We start from the raw sequence: 23614 nt of genomic DNA, 5'->3' as shown, positions 1-23614 counted from the left end.
ATTTTGTTCAGTTTGGTATTTTTTGTCTTCTTGAGTTTTTTGTTTGTTCATTTCTTTGTTTTCATGTTTGGGTTTTTTTTTTTTTGGTTGGTTTCAAGAGGGTTAAGAGGGAAAGGAGAGAGAGAGAAAGAGGGAAAGAGAACATGAAGTTGGATGAGAGGGTAAGGGAAGAATAGGAGCTTGGAAAAGATGGGAAGAAAACTCTGATCAAAATATATTACGTGAAAAAAATTAATTTATTTATTGAAAACGTGAAGCAATATATAATATGCAATCATAAAAAATGCTTAAAAGAATTAGTTAATAAATGAAAGATTATATATAACTACACTAATTATAAAAAATTCACGACAGATACTAATATTTATCAATTACATTCACAATACAAGTAATTTCACAATATCAACTGCTAGTGTTAATGTTCAAGGTGAAACTTACAGTATAAAAATTTATTTGTAAATAAATAAACTGTAATTAATATAAAAATAATAAAAATTTAATTAAAAAGAATTTATTTATGATTGTTTTCTACAGCTTAGTAATATGAGCAGCAAGAAGAAAATCTTCTTTTATTGGGACTTAACACTTTTTGCAGAAGCTTTTCCATAGAAATTTTCATCTCTGAATTTTTCAATGTATATATTAAAGGATTCAACATTGGAGTGACAACAGTATAAAATACAGTGATGGATTTATCAACAGGAAAACTAGAAACAGGTCTAACATACATGAAAATACAAGGAACAAAAAAAAAAAAGGAAAATGACAGTAATATGGGAGCTGCAGGTAGACAGAGCTTTGCGCCTCCCTTCCTGACTGTGATTCTTGAGAGACCATATGATTATTTCATAGGAGAGTAGTAGGAGGAGGAATATCACTATACACATGGCTCCATTATTGCCAATGACAGAGAGGCCAATGAAGTAAGTATCTGTGCATGCAAGTAGCAATAGTGGGTATATGTCACAGCCAAAGTGGTCAATGACATTGGGACCGCAGAAAGGAAGTTAATACACAGCGAGAACTTGAAATAAAGCATGTGCGAAACCTCCCACCCAGGCCATCACCAAGAAGAGGATACATACCCGTCGATTCATGATAGTTAAATAATGCAGTGGCTTACAGATAGCCACATAGCGATCATAGGCCATTGCCACCAGAATGACAATATCAACACCACCAAACAAGTGTTCTATAAAGAGCTGGCTTATGCAAGCTGTGAAGGAGATGGTCTTTTTATCACAGAGCAAGTCTACAATCAACTTGGGTGAGATTGCAGTGGAATAAACAGCATCCATAAGTGACAGAAAGGCAAGGAAGAAGTACATTGGGGAGCCCAAAGAAGGGCTAGCAATCACTGTCCCCACAATGAGCAGGTTGACCACCATCGTCACAATGTACATGAGCAAAAACGTAACAAATAATGCTTTTTGCCCTGCAAGATCCTGAGTGAAGCCCAGCAGAACAAATTCTGTGACATTGTTGCTCTGGCCGATTTATTCTTCTATCAGGCTTTTTTCAGAGAAAGAGCTCAGGAGAATGGGACCTGCCATGAACTGTGAACAAGACCATGAATGCATTCTGTCATGATGCATATACTGTCTTCTACAGTAGGAAACCAATATTAGGCATTTAGTGAATATCTACTGATCTTCACCTTGTGACAAGCTCCATTCACTTTCTTTTAACTACAAGGTTTATCAAAATAACAGTGGATCTCTAGACAGAAATTCAAACAGAAATATATGTCACTCAAACATATAAAAGCATGTATTTACAGAGGTGTCTGTCACCCACAAAAATAGTTATATAAAGCATATTACATCTTAGCAGTAAATGATAACAGCAAAGATTTCTCTTTGAAGAAACTTGAAAAATGGTTGAGGCATTAGATCCTAAGTATATCATTTAAAAAACAGCAAGATTCTGAGCTAGTAATATCTGTGCAAAATATTTTAAAATATAAACTTGAGTGGTGTCTCCAAAAGCACTGATCCTCAAGGATTCTTGTCAGTGCTATTATATTGCACTATTTGACATAGACACTGCACTTCATGAGATAATTATAGTCAGATATATCTCACTTAATGTAAAAACTGAAGGAAGAAAATTATGAAATTTGCAGGTAAATGGTGGGACCTGGAAAGGATCATCCTGAGTGAGTTGTCCCAGAAGCAAAAAGACACACAAGGTATATACTCACTCATATAAACATACAACATAGAATAAACCCACTAAAATCTGTACATCTAAACATACTAAGCAAAAGAGAGGACCCTAACTAAAATGTTCAATCCCCATCCTGAAAGGCAAAGAGGATGGATATCAGAAGAAACAGAAAACAGGAAACAACCTCGGAACCTGCCACAAAGGGCCTCTGAAAGCCTCTGCCATGCAGACTGTGAAAGCAGATGCTGAGCCTGATGGCCAACTGACAGGCAGAGTGAATGGAATTTTATATAAGAAGTGGGAAATAGTAAGAGCTGGAGAGGACAGGAACCATACAAGGAGAGCAACAGAACAAGAAAATTTGAACACAGGGAACTTCCCAGAGACTCATACTCCAACCAAGGACTATTCATGGAGATAACCTAGAACCCTGACAATGCAGCCACTTCTGATGAGAACTGATAGACTAAGATCAGAAAGAAAGAGAGGAGGGCCTCCCAAATCAGTGGACATGTGGAGGGGCTTGCATGCAGAAAGGGGGGGAGGGGGGACCGGGAGGGGAGGAGGGAGGGGCTTATGGGGGGGATACAAAATGAATAAAGTGTAATAAAAGTTAAATAAAAAAATTAAAACAAAAAAAACTGAAGAAAATTTTGAACTGCATAAAATAGCTCCAATATTACAATATTATTAAGGCAGCATTGCTAATAGTAGTTTCTTCATCTGAGTCTGCCATATTTTGCTTCATACATTACCAACACAGAAACATCCACCAGCAAGATTTTTTTAAATTTCTTTTTAGTGTATTCTTTTCTTTTTTTTACTATTAATTACACTTCATTCATTTTGTATTCCCTCATAAGCCCCTTCCTCCTCCCCCCACCCAATGCCACCCTCCCTACCCCTTCCTCATGCATGCCCCTCCGCAAGTCCACTGATAGGGGAGGACCTCTTCTCCTTCCTTCTGATCTTAGTCTATCAGATCACCTAAAGAGTGGCTGCATTGTCATCTTCTGTGGCCTGGTAAGGCTGCTCCCCCCTCAGGAGGAGGTGATCAAAGAGCAGGCCAATCAGATTATGGCAGAGGCAGTCCCTCTTCACATTACTATGTAACCCAATTGGACTCTGACTGCCCTGGGCTACATCTGTGCAGGGGTTCTGGGTTATCTCCAAGAATAGACCTTGGTTGGAGTATGAGTCTCTGGGAAGTTCCCTGTGTTCAAATTTTCTTGTTCTGTTGCTCTCCTTGTGGAGACCCTGTCCTCTCCAGCTCTTACTATTTCCCAGTTCTTACATAAAATTCCATTCACTCTGCCCAACACTTGCCCATCGGGCTCAGCATCTGCTTTGATAGTCTGTAGGGCAGAGGCTTTCAGAGGCCCTCTGTGGTAGGTTCCTAATTTGTTTCCTGTTTTCTTCTTCTTCTGATGTCCATCCTCTTTGCCTTTCAGGATGGGGATTGAGCGTTTTAGTTAGGGTCCTCTCTCTTGCTTAGTTTCTTTAGATGTACAGGTTTTAGTGGGTTTGCCCTATGTTGTATGTCTATATGAGTGAGAATATACCGTGTGTGTCTTTCTGCTTCTGGGACAGCTTACTCAGCATGATCCTTTCCAGGTCCCACCATTTACCTACAAATTCTATGATTTCCTTATTTTTCATTGCTGAGTAATACTTCATTGTGTAGACGTATCACAATTTCTGCATCCATTCTTCAGTTGAGGGGCATCTGAGCTGTTTCCAGCTTTTGGCTGTTACAAATAAAGCTGCTACAAACATGGTTGAGCAAATGTCCTTATTCTGTACTTGAGCCTCTTTTGGATATATGCCTAGGAGTGGTAAGGCTGGGTCTTGAGGAAGCACTACTCCTAGTTGTCTGAGAAAGTACCAGACTGCTTTCCAGAGTGGTTGTACAAGTTTACATTCCCATCAGCAGTGAAGGAGAGTTCCCCTTTCTCCACAACCTCTCCAGCATGTTCTGTCACTTGAGTTTTTAATCTTCACCATTCTGATGGGTATAAGGTGAAATCTCAGGGTCGTTTTGATTTGCATTTTCCTAATGGCTAATGACGTTGAGCATTTCCTTAAGTGTTTCTCTGCCATTTGATATTCCTCTACAGAGAATTCTCTGTTTAGCTCTGTTCCCCATTTTTTTAAATTGGATTACTTGGTTTGCTGCTTTTCAGCTTCTTTAGTTCTTTATATATACTGTATATTAGCCCTCTATCAGATAGAGCATTGGTGAAGATTCTTTCCCAATCTGTAGGCAGTTGTTTTGTTTTGATGACAGTATCCTTTGATTTACAGAAGCTTTTCAGCTTCATGAGGTCCCATTTATTGACTATTGCTCTTAGAGCCTGTGCTGTTGGTGTTCTGTTCAGGAAATTGTCTCCTGTGCCAATGAGTTAGAGGCTCTTCCCCACTTTTTTTTTCTAAACGATTTAATGTGTCTGGTTTTATGTTGAGGTCTTTGATCCACTTGGACTTTAGTTTTGTGCAGGGTGATAAGTACGGTTCTATTTTCATTTTTCTACATGTAGACATCCAGTTGAACCAGCACCATTTGTTGTAGATGTTGTCTTTTCTCCATTGTATGGTTTTGGAGTCTTTGTCAAAGTTCAGGTGTCCATAAGTGTGTGGGTTTATCTCTGAGTCCTCTGTTTGGTTCCATTGATCCACCATTCTGTTTCTATGCCAGTACCACACAGTTTTTATTACTGTTGCTCTATAGTACAGCTTAAGATCAGGGATGGAGATACCCCTAGAAGATCTGTTATTGTAGAGGATTGTTTTAGCAATTCTGGGTTTCGTATTATTCCATATGAAGTTGAGAAATTTTCTTTTTAGGTCTGTAAAGAATTGTTTTGGTAATTTGATGGGAATTGCATTGAATCTGTAGATTGCTTTAGGTAAGATGGCCATTTTTACTATGTTAATCCTGCCAAGCCATGAGCATGGGAGATGTTTCCATCTTCTCATATCTTCTTCTAATTCTTTCTTCAGAGACTTGAAATTTTTTTTTCATACAAGTCTTTAATTTGCTTGGGTAGGGTTACTCCAAGGTACTTTATGTCATTTGTGGCTATTGTGAAGGGTGTTGTTTCTCTAATTTCTCTCTCAGCCCTTTTGTCCTCTGTATATAGGAGGGCTACTGATTTTTTTGAATTAATTTTGTATCCGGCCACTTTGCTGAAGGTGTTTATCAGCTGTAGGAGTTCCCTGGTAGAGTTTTTGGGGTCAGTCACGTATACTATAATATCATTTGCAAATAGTGATAATTTGATTTCTTCCTTTCCCATCTGTATCCCCTTGATCTCCTTCAACTGTCTCATTGCTCTAGCCAGGACTTCCAGGACTATTTTGAAGAGACATGGAGAGAGTGGGCAGCCTTGTCTTGTCCCTGATTTCAGTAGGATTGCTTTAAGTTTCTCTCCATTCAGTTTGATGTTGGCTATAGGCTTGCTGTATATCACCCTTACTATATTTAAATATGTGCCTTGTATCCCTGATCTCTCCAATACTTTAAACATGAATTGATGTTGGATTTTGTGAAATGCTTTTTCAGCATCTAGGGAGATTATCATGTGTCTTTTTTCTTTCAGTTTGTTAATATGGTGGATTACATTGATGGATTTCCATATATTGAACCACCCCTGAATACCTGGGATGAAGCCTACTTGGTCATAGTGGATGATATCCTTGATACTTTACATGAATTAACCCATGGCTCTTATCAAGTCTTGCATTAGCAGACAGTATTTTTTTTCCAGAAATCTTATGAATGGTTAGGCAAAGAGACAGAGGAAAAATAAAAGAGAAAGTTAATAGTGAAGGCATATGCTTTTTAATATGAAAATTAAGATTAAATATAATATTAATAAATTTAAGCATCTAGGATAAGGATGCCGAGAATCCTCACAAAAGAATTTTGTATACATCCCCAAATGCAGAACATGCAAAGAAAGTATATAACCAGTATACAAAGATATGGGTTAGGTTCATTTTCTAAACATAATTACAAATATATCTCTATTTTTATCCTGGAAAACAATTAAACAATATTTCAGAATATTTCCCAGTCTCATAGTCTCTAATGGTCTCTAGCACCATTACTTCTGACCTCTTCCCTTTCTCTTCTGATGGCATTTCATTCGTTCTCACATTTGTAGTAAGAAAAATTCTGAGAAATACTTGGACAGAAAAAAATGGCAGTAATGAACGCTGTGGACCCTGAAGCCACACACCTGCTTACAATCTAAGGTTCATTCAGTAAATATCATTCGGATATTAGCCATCTTAGTAAATTGCCCCTCTCTGTGTTTCACCATTTGTACCACAGGAACTTCCATGATATCATCTCCTGAATGGTCTGTTGGTGTTCTTACTTTCATATAGAGTGTCTAAAACACTGCTTATAACTTCAGACATTTTGGTGGTGGCTGTGCTTACTATTTTTGGATGTTGTACTGTGAGCATCAGCTGAGAATATGTCAAGAAAATTTCTGTCCATTTAGCAAGAATGAAGATGTAATGCATATGTGCATCTCATGAACCACTTTATTTCTGAATTTAGATTGAAATGATACATTAGAAATTGTATTTTTATTATACATAATAATTTGCATATATATTCAGTACTCACCTGTGAAGTAAGTAGTCCATTTGTATGAACTTGGTATCAGAGAAGAATATGTACTGAGGCAAAGCTGCACATGAAAGAGTTGGGATGCAACTTACATATGTCTCATTTAGATCTCTGCTTTGATCTTAATCAGAACATCATCATTATCATTTTAAAGTTCTTAACTGGCATATGCATGCCTGTCACAGAACATGCCAATTATGTCTTCTACATTTTACCTTCTACACAGTTTAGTGTCTGTCAGTATTGATCAGCATTGATTTTTAAGAAGCCAAACTTTCTCATGTCAAGTGTAGTTATTTATATAATAGAGAAACACCAGAGTACATAAGCTGTACTATACTAGGCTTATGTATAATGTACATTATCAAAGGTTTGACTTTATAAATACTGAAGACTAACATGCCTACTTCATCTTAAACTACTGCTAACACACTTCTAGAAAAATAATAGTTTAACCCTGTTATTAATTATTATGCCTGTTATTATTTTATTATTATTATCCTGTTATTAATTAACATTCCTTTTGTAAAACATTCTTTAATTTTAAAAAGTGCTTTGCCTCGCAATGAACTTCTATCAGTTTTAAAGAGCAGTGAAGTTAATCACTTTCCAAAACACAGATGCAACTGGAAATAAACATATTAGTCAATTTAACTCACTAGTAGAGGGACAATATTACATTTTCTCTCATTTGTGAGTTTTAGACTTTCAGTAGATACATAAAATCATATATTCACAGAATAAATGAGAGTGGAAAGAAAACTGTCCAGGGAAGCAAATGGGATTGGAAGGGGGATGTAAACTTGTACAACCACTCTGGAAATCAATCTGGCGCTTTCTCAGACAACTAGGAATAGCCCTTCCTCAAGATCCAGCCATTCCACTCCTAGGCATATATCCAAAAGAGGCTCAATAAGGACACAATAAGGACATTTGCTCAACCATGTTTGTATCAGCCTTATTTGTAATATCCAGAAGCTGGAAACAGCCCAGATGCCCCTCAAAAACTGAAGAATGGATGCAAAAATTGTGGTACATCTACACAATGGAGTATTACTCTGCAATGAAAAATAAAGACATCATGAAATTTGCAGATAAATGGTGGGACCTGGAAAGGATCATCCTGAGTGAGCTGTCCCAGAAGCAGAAAGACACACACGGTATATACTCACTCATATAGACTTATAGGATAAATTTAAAATCTGTACATCTAAAGAAACTAATCAAGAGGGAGGACTCTGACTAAAACGCTCAATCCCCATCCAGAAAGGCAAAGAGGATGGATATCAGAAGAAGAAGAAAGCAGGAAACAACCTAGGACAACCTGTCACAGAGGGCCTCTGAAAGGTTTTGTCCTGCAGACTATTAAAGCAGATGCTGAAACTTTATGGCCAACTGTTGGGCAGAGTGCATGGAATCTTATGTAAGAAGTGGGAAATATTAGGTTATGGAGAAGACAGGAACCCCACAAGGAGAGCAACAGAACCAGAAGATTTGAACACAGGGGTCTTCCCAGAGACCCATACTCCAACCAAGTACCAGGCATGGAGATAACCTAGAACCCCTGTGCAGATGTAATCCATGGCAGTTTAGTGTTTAAGTGGGTTACATAATAATGGGAAGAGGGACTGCCTCAGACACAGTCTGATAGGCCTGCTCTTTGATCACCTCCCCCTGAGGAGAGAGCAGTCTTACCAGGCCACAGAAGATGACAATGAAGCCACTCCGGATGTGATCTGACAGACTAAGATCAGAAGGTATGAGAGGAGGACCTCCCCTATCAGTGGACTTGGGGAGGGGCATGCATGAAGAAGGGTAGGGAAGGTGGGATCTGGAGGGAAGGAGGGAGGGGCTTATGTGGGGATACAAAGTGAATAAAGTGTAAAAAAAATAAATAAAAATAAAAATAAAAAAATAATCATAAATCATTGTCATTTGTAATGTGTCAAATGTTTCACTTGCTTCTTGGCCAAATGGAACATAGTCCTCTCCCTGCCCCTCGCAAAAAAAAAAAAAGTCTGTTACACTAATATAAAATGTACTTGTAGTTTATGATTAATTTATTTTTGTTACCTTTTAATTTTCCGAATTTAAATGGTTCCTGTGAAAACATATGACTTAAATGATCATCTGCATTTAAGTGTACCACAGGAATCTTTAGGTAGCATTCTTGTTTGTAGTCCAATAAACTCACAACATAAACTCACAATTTTGTTTGAGAAAAACTGAGGGTTCCTTTGCTGATATACTTTAAATTATTTTATGTATCTATTTGCCTTCACAGAGCAGATGACAGCCTATAACTGTTCAATAGATGAGGAAAGGCCATCAAAATATTGCATAAAATACCTTTCCATAAAACTTCAAAGTATCTCAATCTTTCAAAGAAATGTAAGAGCATCCAAGTTAAAACTTAAAATTAAAATATTTAAATTTACTTTTAAAGTGTACTGGAAAAAGTACGTGGATTTTGTCACCTAAATTTTTTTTCATAAAAATACAAAAGCTTGTTATTTGTATATGTATAAAATCCACCTAATAATTAGAAATTGTCAGCCCTCTTGACATGGTCAGATTTAAATAAAAATTCACAACACTAAAATTAATTATATAATTTTTCTCTTTTGAGTCAATTATATTAAAGGCATCAAAAAGCCTTGATTTTAATAAAGTATAGCAGCATCCATGTGACTCACAAATAAGTCAGGTACTCAGTGGTTTAAATTACTGAAGAATTCCAGAAGCCTTCAGGCTCTATCACTCAGTTGGAGTCTCTTTAAAATCCTTTTCTTTATTTTTAAAACCATGTCCCTGTAAAACACTGAAGAAATCTGAAACCTTCCAAAGTGTGTCATAAATCTTAAAGAATAAAGACAAGATACATCAAGGGTTAAATACCAGAGACTTCTTGGGCCATTTGATCATGACAATATTTCTTCCATTTATATTCACAATTCTGCCTATGACTTTTTTTGGCACTATCAACATTTAAATAGATAAGCTTGTTAAAATATTTGGAACAAATTCAAATAAGATCATCTCTTTTGAATGGACTTCTTTTCAATAATCCCTAGAGGTAAACACCTTGAATGTTGCCAAGAATGAGAATCTAACAATTGTTTATTTGAAATATGTATCATAAGAAAATAAATTTCCAAGTATATTAATCAAGAAACTAAGAGATAAAGTTGAAGTATTGCCGGGGCCAGCCGGGAGAGTCGAATGGTTCTTGAGTTGGGAGTGAGGATTAAAATTAATAAAATAAACACACAGCTCACAGGAAACTTTTTAAAGGTCCAGACTGGACAGCCATAGCAAAACGCAGACTGCTGCAGCAAGCAGTGCCAGCAGCCAGTCTCAAGTCTCTGCCTGCCTCCTCTGCCTCCAGCCTTCTGACCACTTTATTTTTTGAGTAGTTACTTTTTGCCAGTAAAACATCTCAGAACAATTGGTTAATTTGCACAAGGAGCCTGAGGAAGAGGTGTAACCCTCACAAGCTATCCCACCTGTTGTCACAAACAAAAGGAGATGGACTTGCAAGTTCTCCTCTGCCATTAGTAAAGGCCTCCTAAAAGCCATCTCTCCGCCGAGATTTAAATATCAAAGCAGGCCGCTGAGTCACGGCTCCCGACAAAGTATGAAATATTTAAGTAAGGTGGGTAATATTGAAAACACCCAATTCCCAACATCAGCCCAGCAAAACATAGCACTGCACTGAGAGAATCTGCACAGCTGCTTTGAGCTACAGGGTTTGAACTGAAGTCTGTGAAGTCTGTGAAGGTTCAGACTTATAGTCTACCTGTGGAGGAGACAATGATTCTGCCATTTAGTAGGTATAGACAGTTTTGATGGGGCCTTAATTAAAATGAGATAGGACTACAATGACCTTCATTATGTTTGTTCAATTTGTTAATTACTATATGATTTAAATTGAATAATTCTAAGTTATTTTTTGACAAAAATTACATATTGTACTTTATTTGTACCCAATAACTGATTGCAACATGTCAGTCATTTATAAAATATTCTTTTTAATTAAATTTTTATTTTTTATATTAATTACAGTTTATTTACTTTGTATCCCAGCTGTAGCCCCCTCCTTCATTCCCTCCAAATCTCACCTTCTCTCCCTTATCTCCTCCTTGCCCCTCTCTAAGTCCACTGATAGGGGAGGTCCTCCTCCCCTTCCACCTGACCCTAGCTTATCAGGTCTCTTCAGGAATGGCTGCAATGTCCTCCTCTGTGGCCTAGCAAGGCTGCTCCTCCCTCGGGGGGAGAGGGGTCAAAGAGCCAGCCATTGAGTTCCTGTCAGAGACAGTCCCTGTTCCCCTTACTAGGTTACTGAGCTGCTATGGGCTACATCCAAGCAGGGGTTCTACGTTGTATCCATGTATGGTCCTTGGTTGGAGAAACCATCTCAGAAAAGACCCCTGTGCCCAGATATATTTGGTCCTTGTGGAGCTCCTGTCCTTTCCAGGTCTTACTAACTCCTCCTTCTTTCATATGATTCCCTATACTCTGTCCAATGTTTGGTCATGAGTCTCAGCATCTGCTTTGATACACTGCTAGGTAGTCTTTCAGAGGCCCTCTAACAGGTAGGCTCCTGTCCTGTTACTTGTTTTCTCATACTTCCAATGTCCATCCTATTTGTCTTTCTAAGTGAGGATTGATCATCTTACCCAGGGTCCTCCTTATTGTTTAGCTTCTTTAGGTGTACAGATTTTAGTATGTTTATCCTATCTTATATAACACTCTTGTTGTTTACAAAAGGGCATAAATATAAACATAGAGAATTAAGCAATAAATGCAGTGGTGGCTGCCCCAAGAAGGAGCCTCCATGCTCCTTGACTAAGGCAGCAGAGGCAGCTGCCCCAAAATACAGGTCTCCCAACCCAGTGGCCAAATAGACAACAATGCTGAGCTGACAGATCTCCTGCACTTTCATTTGCCCAAATCTGAGAACAGAGAACAAGGGTAATCCCTGTGCTTTCCAAATAGGCCTGCTAGCTAGTGCTTGAGTGCACCTTCAAGTGAGTGCAGATCCAGGTTTCCTCTACTCTAGCAGCCAGGCATAGGATCCCTCCCACCCTCACCCCCACTGTGGGCAACATAGGGAAAATTATGAGAGAATTCTCAACATTGAAGATCCTATTCTAAGGTTCTCCCAGTGAAGTCCAAGCAAAAAATTTCTAGAGCCAAGATGGTGCAACCCAGACAAATTTGAATACCTAGAGGATAGAATGGCAGGCCTATGGGCCACTGAGGCATTCAGGGCACCTGCACATGCATATTATGCCTGCAAAAAGTGCCAGCAGCCCCTCCTGTGCTTACGCTCCACCCCTCCAGGCATATACACTGCTCTAGCACCCTGTCCTTCCAGGCATACTTCCAAGCACATTCCCACCCTGTGCACATATGCCTGTGACCTTCCTCCCATAGTTACAGCTGAAATACCAAAATACACTCTCAAACCAGTGGATCTCTCTCATCTTCTTGAAGAATACTCCAGACAGACAGACCCAGTCTGAAGTACAGACTCCAGGAACAAACAGTGAAGGTTACATTAAAGCAGATGGCTAGAGGTCATTGTAAGAACACACCCAACAAAAATCAGGATATCATGGCTTCACCAACAACCCCCAAAATCAAAAGATATTTTGATTCATTGGAAACACAGGAAAATGATCTCAAATCTATGCTTATCCAGTTATTAGAGGCACATAAAGAAAAAACCAACAAAGTTCTCAAAGAAATATAGGCAAACATAGCCAAAAAAAAAATCTACAGGTATGGGTAGAGACACAAGTATAAGCATATAGAGAGGAAATGAACAAAATAATAGGGGCCATTATGGAAAGACAGGAATCCACATTCAAACTTATGAAGGAAATAGTGCAAGATATGAAAACAGAATTAGAATCAATAAAGAAAACACAGAGAAAATCCTTGAACTGCAGAACTTAGAGAAAAGATCAGGAACCATAAAGGTAAGCATAACCAACAGAATACAAGAGATGGAAGAGAGAATCTTAGGCACAGAAGATAAAATTGCAGAAATTGATACATCTCTCAAATAAAAAATAAAATCAGAAAAGCTCAAAATCACAAAACATCCAAGAAATCAAGGATGCCATGAAAAGATGAAATCTAAGAATAATTAGAATAGATGAAAAAGAAGGTCCAAGGTTCCAAGCTCCAGGAAATATTTTCAAGAAAATCTTAGAAGAAAACTTTCCCAACTTTAAGAAAGAGATGTCCATAAACAAGAGGCCTACAGAATACCAAACAGGCTTGACCAGAAAAGAAACTCTACACACCACATAATAGCTAAAACAACAGCCCAAAGGAAAAAAAAAATACTAAAAACAGCAAGGGGAAAAGGCCAAGTAACATATAAAGGTAGACCTATAAGAATCACACCAGGCTTCTCAACAGAAAATATGAAAGCCAGAAGAGCCTGGGCATATCATACAGATACTAAGAAACCACAGATGCCAACCCAGACAACTATACTCAGCAAAGCTTTCAATCAACATAAATGGAGAAAACAAAATATTCCACGACAAAACTAAACTTAAACAATATCTACATAGCAACCCAGTCTTACAGAAGATACTAGAAGGAAAACTCCAATCTAATGAAATCAGCTACACCCAAGAAAACACAGGATATAAATAATGTGACAGCAAAAATATTGAAAGAAAACAAGTATAGAAATACAGTAACACCACCAACTCCACAATAAAACAAACTAACATTCATTGCTCACTCTTATGTATCAATATCAATGGAATCAACTCTCCAATAAAAAGATACAGACTAACAGAATGGTTGCAGAAAAAGGATACAACATTCTGCTGCATCCAAGAAATACATCTCTGCAACAAAGATAAACACTGCCTCAGAGTAAAGAGCTGGAAAAAGGGTTTTCAAACAAACGGAGCCAGAAAACAAGCTGCTGTGGTAGTTATCCTAGTATTTAATAAAATAGACTTTCAATAAAAATTAATCAAAAAAGATGAGGAGAAACATTTGATTCTCCTCATCAAAAGAAAAATCTGCCAGGAGGACATCACAATTCTGAACATATATGCGCCAAATACAAGAGTACCTGCATTTTGTAAATGAAACATTATTATAGCTGAACTCATATATCGATAAACACATCTTAATAGTAGGAGACTTCAACACTCCACTCTTACCAAGGAACAGATCATTTAGACAAACACTAAATAAGGAAATAATGGCGCTTACAGAGGTCCTAAATCAAATGGACTTAATAGATGTCTACAGAACTTTTCACCCAAACTCAAAAGAATATACTTTCTTTTCAGCACCTCACAGAACCTTCTCAAAAATTGAACATATAGTTGGGCACAAAGCAAGCTCAACAGATACAGGAAGATTGAAATAATCCGTCGTACCCCATCAGACTACCATGGCGTAAAACTAGGCCTCAACAAAAACAGAAATAACAAAAAGCCTACATACACATGGAAATGAAACAACTCTCTACTCAATGATATCTTGGTTAGGGAAGAAATTAAAAAAATAAATTAAAGACTTTATAAAATTCAATGAAACTGAAGGCACAACTTACCCGAACTTACGAGACACAATAAAAGCAGGGCTAAGAGGAAAGTTCATAGAAGTGCCTCCAGAAAGAAGTTTGAAATAGACATGGGAGGCCCGGGCCCCACCCCCGGCCGGCGGCCACGGGACCTGCAATCCCGGCTGCGAGTAGAGCCGGTGTGCACAGAGGGCCCTAGCGGAGTGGTAGGTCGACCGTGAGCTGCCCTCCGAGTTCCTCTTCAGCGCACGGGGACGCGGGCGCTGGCCGTGGGGCCCTCGGGCTGGCCCGGGCTCGGGGCGCCGGGTTCAGGGCGCCGGGCTCGGGGCGCCGGGCTCGGGGCGGGCGCTCTACGACGTCAGGTCTGAGAACCCCGGCGAGATCTCTCTGCGGGAGCACAAGGTGTTGAGCTTGTGCAGCGAGCAGGACCTCGAAGGCTGGCTCGAAGGGGTCAACGGCCACGACGACCGCGGCCTCTTCCTGGCCTCTTACGTGCAGATGATCCTTTTGCGGAGCCCGGCCCTCCGGCCGACAGCGGCCCGGGAGCCCCGGCCCGCTACGCCAACGTGCCGCCCGGCGGCTTCCAGCCGCTGCTGCAGCCGCAGGCGCCGCCGGGCTCCGGCTTCCCGTACGGCGTGGGCGGCCTGCAGCTGTTGCCGCAGCCCTGTACGGCGGCTACCAGGCCAGCCAGGGCAGCGACGATGACTGGGACGACAGCTCCGCGGTGGCCGAGGAGCCGAGCGTGCTGGGCAGCTGCGTGGACCCCGACCTCTATGGCTCGCCGGCGGCGGGCGGCGTCGCGGCTGGCCGCTACCGCCTGTCCACACGCTCGGACCTGGAGATGGGTTCACGTGGCGGCTCGGCGCCCCCTCCACATCAGGCTTCTGGAGCCAAGACCTCGGCCATGGTGAGCCGCAACCTCAATCCCGTCTCCACCTTCGTTAAGTCGGGCGGGGAGGCGCCACCTTCATTAAGTCGTGAAGGATGGGGACAAGCTGTGAGTGGGGCTGGGTCCCTACAGCCCCGAGTGGCAGGAGAACCCCTAACCCTTCCAGTGCACCATCGACGACCGCATCAAGCAGACCAAGTTCAAGGGTATCAAGAGCTACATCTCTTACAAGCTGGTGCCCACTCATACCCAGGTGCCCGTGCACAGGCGCTACAAGCACTTCGACTGGCTGTATGCGTGCCTGGCCGAGAAGTTCCCTGTCATCTCGGTGCCCCACCTGCCCGAGAAGCAGGCCACGGGGCGCTTCGAGGAGGACTTCATCTCCAAGCGCAGGAAAGGCCTGATCTGGTGGATGAACCACATGGCCAGCCACCGTGTGATGGCACAGCGCGATGTCTTCCAGCATTTCCTGACCTGCCCCAGCAGCACGGATGAGAAGGCCTGGAAAGGCTGAGAAGGATGAGATGGTGGATGCCAACTTCTTCCTCTCTCTGAGCACAGCCCCTGCTGCCCGCCCTGGACCTGCAGGAGGTGGGGAGCAAGATCGATGGCTTCAAGTGCTTCACCAAGAAAATGGATGACAGCACGCTGTAGCTCAACCACACTGCCAACGAGTTTGCCCGCAAGCAGGTGACTGGCTTCAAGAAGGAGTATCAGAAGGTGGGCCAGTCCTTCGGGGGGCCACAGCCAGGCCTTTGAGCTCGACCAGCAGGCCTTCTCAGTGGGTCTGAACCAGGCCATCGTTTTCACCGCAGATGCCTACGACGCCATAAGTGAACTCTTCGCTGAACAGCAGGCAGGACCTGGACCCAGTCATGGACCTGTTAGCACTGTATCAGGGGCACCTGGCCAACTTCCCGGACATAATCCATATTCAGAAAGGAGCTCTTACCAAAGTAAAGGAGAGTAGGCGGCATGTGGAAGAAGGGAAGATGGAGATCCAAAAAGCAGACGGCATTCAAGACCGCTGTAACACGATTTCTTTTGCCACGCTGGCCGAGATTCATCACTTCCATCAAATCAGAGTGAGAGATTTTAAATCCCAGATTAAACATTTTTTACAACAACAAATAATATTTTTCCAAAAAGTGACCCAGAAGTTGGAAGAAGCTCTTCACAAAAACGACAGTGTTTAATGACTGCCTTGGAAATGAGCACTTTTTTTCAGTTCAAGGATAATTTCTACAGCAGGATAAAAACTGCTTTCAAAGAGCTATTGCCAACTGTAGGTGTGGTACAAGGATGGTCCTGTGTTCAGCTGAAACCCGGCTGGATGTATAATTATGTAGGAAAGAAGCAGTTAATACGGTTATGTAGCAGAAATGGTACCACACTTTGTAACTAAATTATACTATGTATGCCTACACTACCATTGTAACTTTTGGATAATGATTATACTATTTGCCTTATTGCTTTTTGAAGTATGGGTATATTAGTGTCTATTTGGTAGACCTCAAAACCCACGAAGAGTCTCAAAGAAGCTGGCTGGATAAAAGCCTGCTGTGGATGCCTTTTTAGTCTCATAGATCGAGATCACCTAAATTCAACCTGTTCTCTGTTTACAGACTCCAACTAGAGCAGTTATGCGACTTTATGCCTTTAAACTGGTTGTTTTCGTTTCTGTCCCACCTCTGTTTAAGCCCCAACTTTTCTGATGGAAAGAGTGACAGGCCGGTGCATTGGTGGCAGACTGGTGAAAGCCTCACACCTCTGGGGGCAGGTGGGAGAAATGGTGGTCATCACTTTGCACAGGAAGCATCCTTGTCCGCTGAGATACTTGCAGTTACAGAGGAGTGAGACGGGATGTCATCTTCGGAGGCAGAGTCTCATGGGGGAAAAGGCAGTGCACCATAGTTCCACATACCCAGAGTACACGGCCTCCCAAGCAGGCCTGAGGATTTCAAGCAACGCCCTTCGCACGTGGGAGGAATCCGAGTGTGGAGAAGCTATAGAAACAGCGAGTGGCAACACACTCTGTCTTAGTTTTGGGGAGGGTCTCCTGTCTTCTTCTTCTTCTTTTTTTTTTTTTTTTAGCCTGAAATTTTCTTTTAATGTTCAGCGTTTTGTTTTGATCTTAAATGGATCTACACTGTTAATTGAATGAGACTCCACTGTGATTCGTTCGTTTACTTAATCAAAACATTTCAGGGATGTCTGTAAATTTCAGTGTTACATGCGATGAGAAGTGGTGTCGGTTGATTTAAAGAGGGACCAGAAATAATTTCTCCTATTCCAGTACTGAAGGAAAAAAGAAATACTGATTTATACTGTATTTTAGAAAAACTAGGTATTGATAAAGCCCCCTTCAGAACGTTTAACCTTAAAAAATATTTTAAATATAGCCTTTTATTATTAGAAGGGAACTACAGATGACTGATAAATACCAAAAAGATTCACAAGCAGCTTCATTTATAAAGCACAAAAAGGTTCTTGTGTGAAATGCCCAAACCTCAATGTGTTTTGTAGTTGCTGAGCTAAATAATGTGATTCTTGAGTTTACAGATGTAAAAGCTGTCACTGAAGGCTGAAGGACCTGTATCTGCTGTCCCTGTGAACTACATTTACACCACCCCAGAAATTTTGGTACTGGCACGGTAACACGGGAGTACAGAGGCCAAATTCAAAGGGGGTGAGCCACAGTTACCCAAAAGGGTCAGCTTGCAGGAAGATCAGAGTCAGGAAGGCTAGTGGGACAATTACTCAACAATGTATAATGAAGTAATATGAAGTAATCACATATGGGTTGAATTTCCAAGAACAGATTATGATAATGTCAACCTCTGGTCAAATCCTTGTACCTTAGAACTTAGAGGCAGAGCTGGCCTCATACGGCGCTGTCTCCACAGGCATGTGGGACTGTCGCCAGAAACCGTGTTCTCTGAAAAAGCAACTTCCTCTTGTTGATTGTGAAGTACAGTTAGATAAAGAAAGCCCATATATATTTAAAAATTAATTTTATTGCAGAAGTTTGGAGGTTATAATTATAGCTTTTAATTTAAGTTTGAATTGGTATTGAACAAACAAGGTCACTGCTTTTCAAATGATTTGAAAGTCACATTTATTTGCCTCTTTGTTGTGATGGTGGTTTGATTTTTTTTTTCTTTTTTAAGTAAAATTAGTAAACTTGTGCAATAGCATCAAAGAAATTACCTGAGGTGTCTTATATGAGTAGGCTCTAGCCAGTGTGGACACAGCTTAAATTATAAAAACTAAAGATTAAAATACAAAGAAGTAAAACTTCATGCTGACTCCTTCTAAGAGAACTTTTGTTCATCTAACCACGGAGCATAATGCCACTGATTCATGGGACTTTAAATGAATCCTGTGGGATAAAGCACCAGACTTACTAGCGTCCATTTTCATCCAAGATCCTTATTCTCTAACGTTCTTGGTCCTATTGAAACATTTCAGTATCTGAAAATACTGCAATGTTCCTACCCAAGAGAAAAGCCATTATGTGTATGCTGGTCATGATGATTGGTGTGGTACTGTTTCATTTTCCTGTTGTTTTGTTTTGTTGTTTTTGTTTTTTAAATAATATATCACGCCCTTCAGGGAAAAAAAAAGAAGTTTGAAATATAACTTAAAAGCAACGTTATGGCAGACCTAAAAGCCCTAGGGGGGAAAAAAAGAAACAGACACACCCAAAAGGAGTAGATTGGAAATAATCAAACTCAGAGCTAGAAACAATGAAAAAGAAAAAAACAAAAACAATTCCAAGAATTAATGAAACCCAAACCATACTGTGGAAAAGAACAAAATGATAGCCTCAGACTGAGAAAGGATCTCCACCAACCCTATATCTGACAGAGGGCTAATATCCAGAATATATAAAGAACTCGAGAAGTTAAAATGCAACAAATTAAGTAATCCAATTTAAAAAATGGGGTACAGAGCTAAACAAAGAATTCCTTGTAGAGGAATATCAAATGGCAGAGAAACACTTAAAGAAATGCTCAAGGTCCTTAGTCATCAGGGAGATGCAAGTCAAAACAACCCTGAGATTTTTCACCTTACACCCATCAGAATGGCCAAGATTAAAAATTCAGTTGACAATATATGCTGGAGAGGATGTGGAGAAAGGGAAACCCTCCTCCATTGCTGGTGGGAATTTAAACTTGTACGACCACTTTGGAAATCAATCTGGCGCTTTCTCAGAAAATTAAGAATAGTGTTACCTCAAGATTCCGCTATACCGCTCCCAGGTAAATATAAAAAATGTGCTCAAGTATACAATGAGGACATTTTTTTTAACCATGTCCACAGCAGCTTTATTTATAATAGCCAGAATCTGGAAACAACCCTAATATCCCTCAACTGAGGAATGGATACAGGAATTGTGGTACATTTATACAATTAAAAACAAGGAAATCATGAAATTTTCAGGCAAATGGTGGAAACTAGAAAAGAGCATTCTGAGTGAGGTATCCCAGAGACAGAAAGATAAAGATGCTATATACTCACTTTTAAGAAGATACTAGACCTATAATATAGGATAAACATACTAAAATCTGTACATCTAAAGAAGCTAAGCAAGAAGGAGGACCCTGGATAAGATGATCAATCCTCATTCAGAAAGGCAAATGGGATAGACATCAGAAGAGGGAGAAAACAGGGAACAGGACAGAAGCCAACCACAGAGGGCCTCTAAAAGACTCTACCCAGTAGGGTATTAACGGAGATGCTGAGACTCATAACCAAACTTTGGGCAGAGTGCATGGAATCTTATGAAAGAAGGGGGAGATAAAAATACCTGAAGGGGACAGGAGCTCCACAAGGAGAGCAACAGAATCAAAACATCTGGGCTTAGGGGTCTTTTCTGAGACTGATACTCTAACCAAGGACCATGAATGCAGATAATGTAGAACCTCTGCACAGATGTAGCCCATGGCAGCTCAGTCCAAGTTTCCCTAGTAAGGGGAAAAGGCACTCTCTCTGACATGAACTCAAAGGCTAGCTCTTTGATCACATTCCCTTGAGGGGGGAGCATCCTTACCAGGCCACAGAGGAAGACAATGCAGCCAGTTCTGATGAGACCTGCTAGGCTAGGGTCAGATGGAAAGGGAGGAGGACCTCCCCTATCAGTGGACTTGGAAAGGGGTGTGGGAGGAGATGAGGGAGGGAGGGTGCGATTGGGAGGGAATGTGGAAGGGGGCTACAGCTGGGATACAATGTGTATAAACTGTAATTAATATTAAAATAATTTTTAAAAACATCAGAAAAAGACTGGCTTTCAACTCCAACATTATTTTGCACAGTACCATCTATAGCAATTATTTTATGTGATTCTGCTTGTCATGGTTCTCAGGAGCTACAATTATGTCCATTCCATCTATCACTGTCTCTCAGTGTTTTTAAACACATTTGAAAGTACCACAATTGTCCCATGTCCTTTTACCTGAATTGAACTGAGCCAACCACAGCTATTACTGACTACTGCTCCAGTAGTGAGGCTTTTGTTTTTCAGAACTCTTGTTGATGATGATGGGACTGGAGAAATGGAAACTGAAACAGTGATTTTGATGCTTCTTAGGTCTAAGGTGCTAAAATAGAAATTCAGTGTCCCAATCTCCAAACACAGAATACTCAAAGAAAACTTTATAACTAGTGTGGGAAGGCATGGATATGGGTCATTTACTAAACATATTATGAACACAACTACACATTGTAAGGTAAAGAGATGAGACAACATAATTTACAAGTTTTTCTAGCTTCATAATCTGTAGCATGATTAATTCAAAACTACCTGTTTTCATGATGCTTTTTTTACATTGAAATAACCAGTCTCTAAGGTTATATGTACTTCTTTAAAAATGTTAATAATCATTAATAAATGGTATATGAGAACTACTCTAATAATGACTCTGATTATATTATTCATAATACATCATGAAATAACCTCAGATATATTTTTTAAAAGAGAGTAGCACAATGGTGAATTTTCTGGATTCTGGACCACAGAAGGCAAATAAAAATACTATGCATATTCTGATTTCTATGTGTAATTTTATATGATTTTGTTTAATATCCCAAATTTATATATTTCCTATGAGACTGAATGACCTTTAAGACATTAACATTATAATATTCAAAGAAGTCCAAGCTGGCAGCGACCACTCTGCACTGTATCTGAGGAGTAAGGGATTGGAGACTTCAAGATGGGAGAGCAGACAGGCAGGTGGATCCAGAGCATTGACTTTGATTCTTCCCAAACTGGAAGGGACATGCCAGAATCAATCTGACCCAGGAGCAAGGGGCCATCTCCCAGGTTCAGTAGCTGTGGGCCCACTGCCCGTTCAGCATGCTCTGTTGAGTGAAGATCCAGGCACACTCCTCTCTAATAGCAGATATTGGATCCCTCCCACTCCCCTGAGGGCAGCATCAGCATTCCATAAACAGCATGCCAGCCTCCAAGTCATGGTTCTGCTGGTCACCCTGTGAAAAACAGAATCACATGGATCTAAGATGGCAGAGCCCAGACAAAACTGAGTTCCAGAAGCACAGTGTCAGTCTATATGCCACTAAATTTGAAAATGTAAATGAAAGACAATTTTCTAGATAGGGTCTACTTGCCAAAGTTGAATCAAGATTAGGTGAATAAATTAAATAGTCCTATATCCTCTAAGGAAATAGAAGCAGTCACCAAAAGTCTCCCATTCAAAAAAGGCCCAGGGCCAGATGGTTTCATCACAGAATTGTACCAGACCTTCAAAAAAAAAAAAAAAAAAAAAAGAGCTAATACCAATACTCTTCAAACTATTCCCCAAACTAGAAACAGAAGGAACATTACCAAACTCATTCTATGAGGCTATAGTCACCTTGATACCTAAATCACACAAAGACCCAACCAAAAAAGAGAATTTTGGAACAATTTCTCTTATGAACATTGAAGCAAAAGTACTCTGTAAAAAATTCACAAACCAAGTCCGAGAACACATCAATGATATGGTCCACCATGACCAAGAAGGGTCCATCCCAGGTATGCAGGGGTGGTTCAATATACAGAAATCCATCAGTATAATCCACCATGTAAAAAAAAAGCTGAAGGAGAAAAACCACATGATCACCTCCTTAGATGCTGAAAAAGCATTTGAAAATCCAACACCCATTCATGTTTAAATTCTTTAAATTCTTAGAGAGAGCAGGGATACAAGGCACATAGCTAAACATAGTAAAGACAATATACAGCAAGTGTATAGCCAGCATCAAACAAAACAGAGAGAAACTTAAATAAATTCCACTGAAATCAGGAACAAGGCAAGGCTGTCCACTCTCTACATATCTCTTCAACATAGTATTTGAAGTCCTAGCTAGAACAATAGGACAACTAAAGGAGATCAAGGGGATACAAATCAGAAAGGAAAAAATCAATGTATTACTGTTCACAGATGAAATGATAGTTTACATGAGTGACCTCCAAAACTCCTGCAGCTGATAAACACCTTGAGCAAAGTGGATACAAAATTAACTCAAAAAATCAGTAGCATTACTGTATATAAAAGACAAATGTGCTGAGAATGAAATTAGGAAAACAACACCCTTCACAATAGCCACAAACAACATAAAGTACCTTGGTGTAATTCAAACCAAGCAAGTGAAAGACTTGTATGAAAAAAATAATAACTTCAAGTCTCTGAAGAAAGAAACTGAAAAATATTTCAGATGATAGAAAGATCTCCCATGCTCATAGGTCAGTAGAATTAACATAGTAAAAATGGCCATCCTACCAAAAGTAATCTTCAGATCTACAGATTCAACAACAACAACAACACCAAAAAAAAAAATAGTTAAAACAACCCTGTATAATAACAGATCTTCTGGAGGTTATCTCCATCACTGATCTCAAGCTGAATTGTAGAGCAACAGTAATAAAAGTGGCATGGTGGCATAGAAACAGACTGATGGTCAAAATATTAGAAGATGGAAAGATCTCCCGAGCTCATGGATCAGAAGGGTTAACATAGTGAAAATGGCCATTCTGCCAAAAGCAATCTAAAGATTCAATGCAATTCCCATCAAAATACCAAAACAATTTTTTATAGAACTTAAAAGAAAATTTTTTTGGGGGGAGGGGACAAGATGGCGGCGCCAAGAGAACACTGCGTCTGAGGAACAGGACAACATTTTCCAACAACAACCAAGAGACTGAACTCTGGGCCCTAAAACAACAGCGATCGTTTTTTTCCCAGGTGAGAGGAAACTCCCATGGTGTGGAAATTAGTTGGGTCCACTCTCAGGTCACCCAGCCAGAACCCAGAAGAGATCTCAGGTCACGAAAGCACTA

The 23614-nt window shown here is 40.0% G+C and overlaps 2 pseudogenes; one reads left to right on the top strand and one right to left on the bottom strand.

Moving 5' to 3' along the window:
- Positions 1-535: 535 nt before the first annotated feature.
- LOC110540682 (olfactory receptor 4A5-like) lies at positions 536-1496 on the bottom strand (annotated as a pseudogene).
- A 12753-nt stretch (positions 1497-14249) lies between these two features.
- Positions 14250-16466, top strand: LOC110540680 (sorting nexin-18-like; annotated as a pseudogene).
- Positions 16467-23614: the final 7148 nt, after the last annotated feature.

This window comes from Meriones unguiculatus, chromosome 2 (assembly GCF_030254825.1).
Source record: "Meriones unguiculatus strain TT.TT164.6M chromosome 2, Bangor_MerUng_6.1, whole genome shotgun sequence".
In the NCBI taxonomy this organism is placed as follows: domain Eukaryota; kingdom Metazoa; phylum Chordata; class Mammalia; order Rodentia; family Muridae; genus Meriones; species Meriones unguiculatus.
Note: the sequence above shows the minus strand (reverse complement) of the source record. Positions and strands in the feature narration are given on the sequence as shown.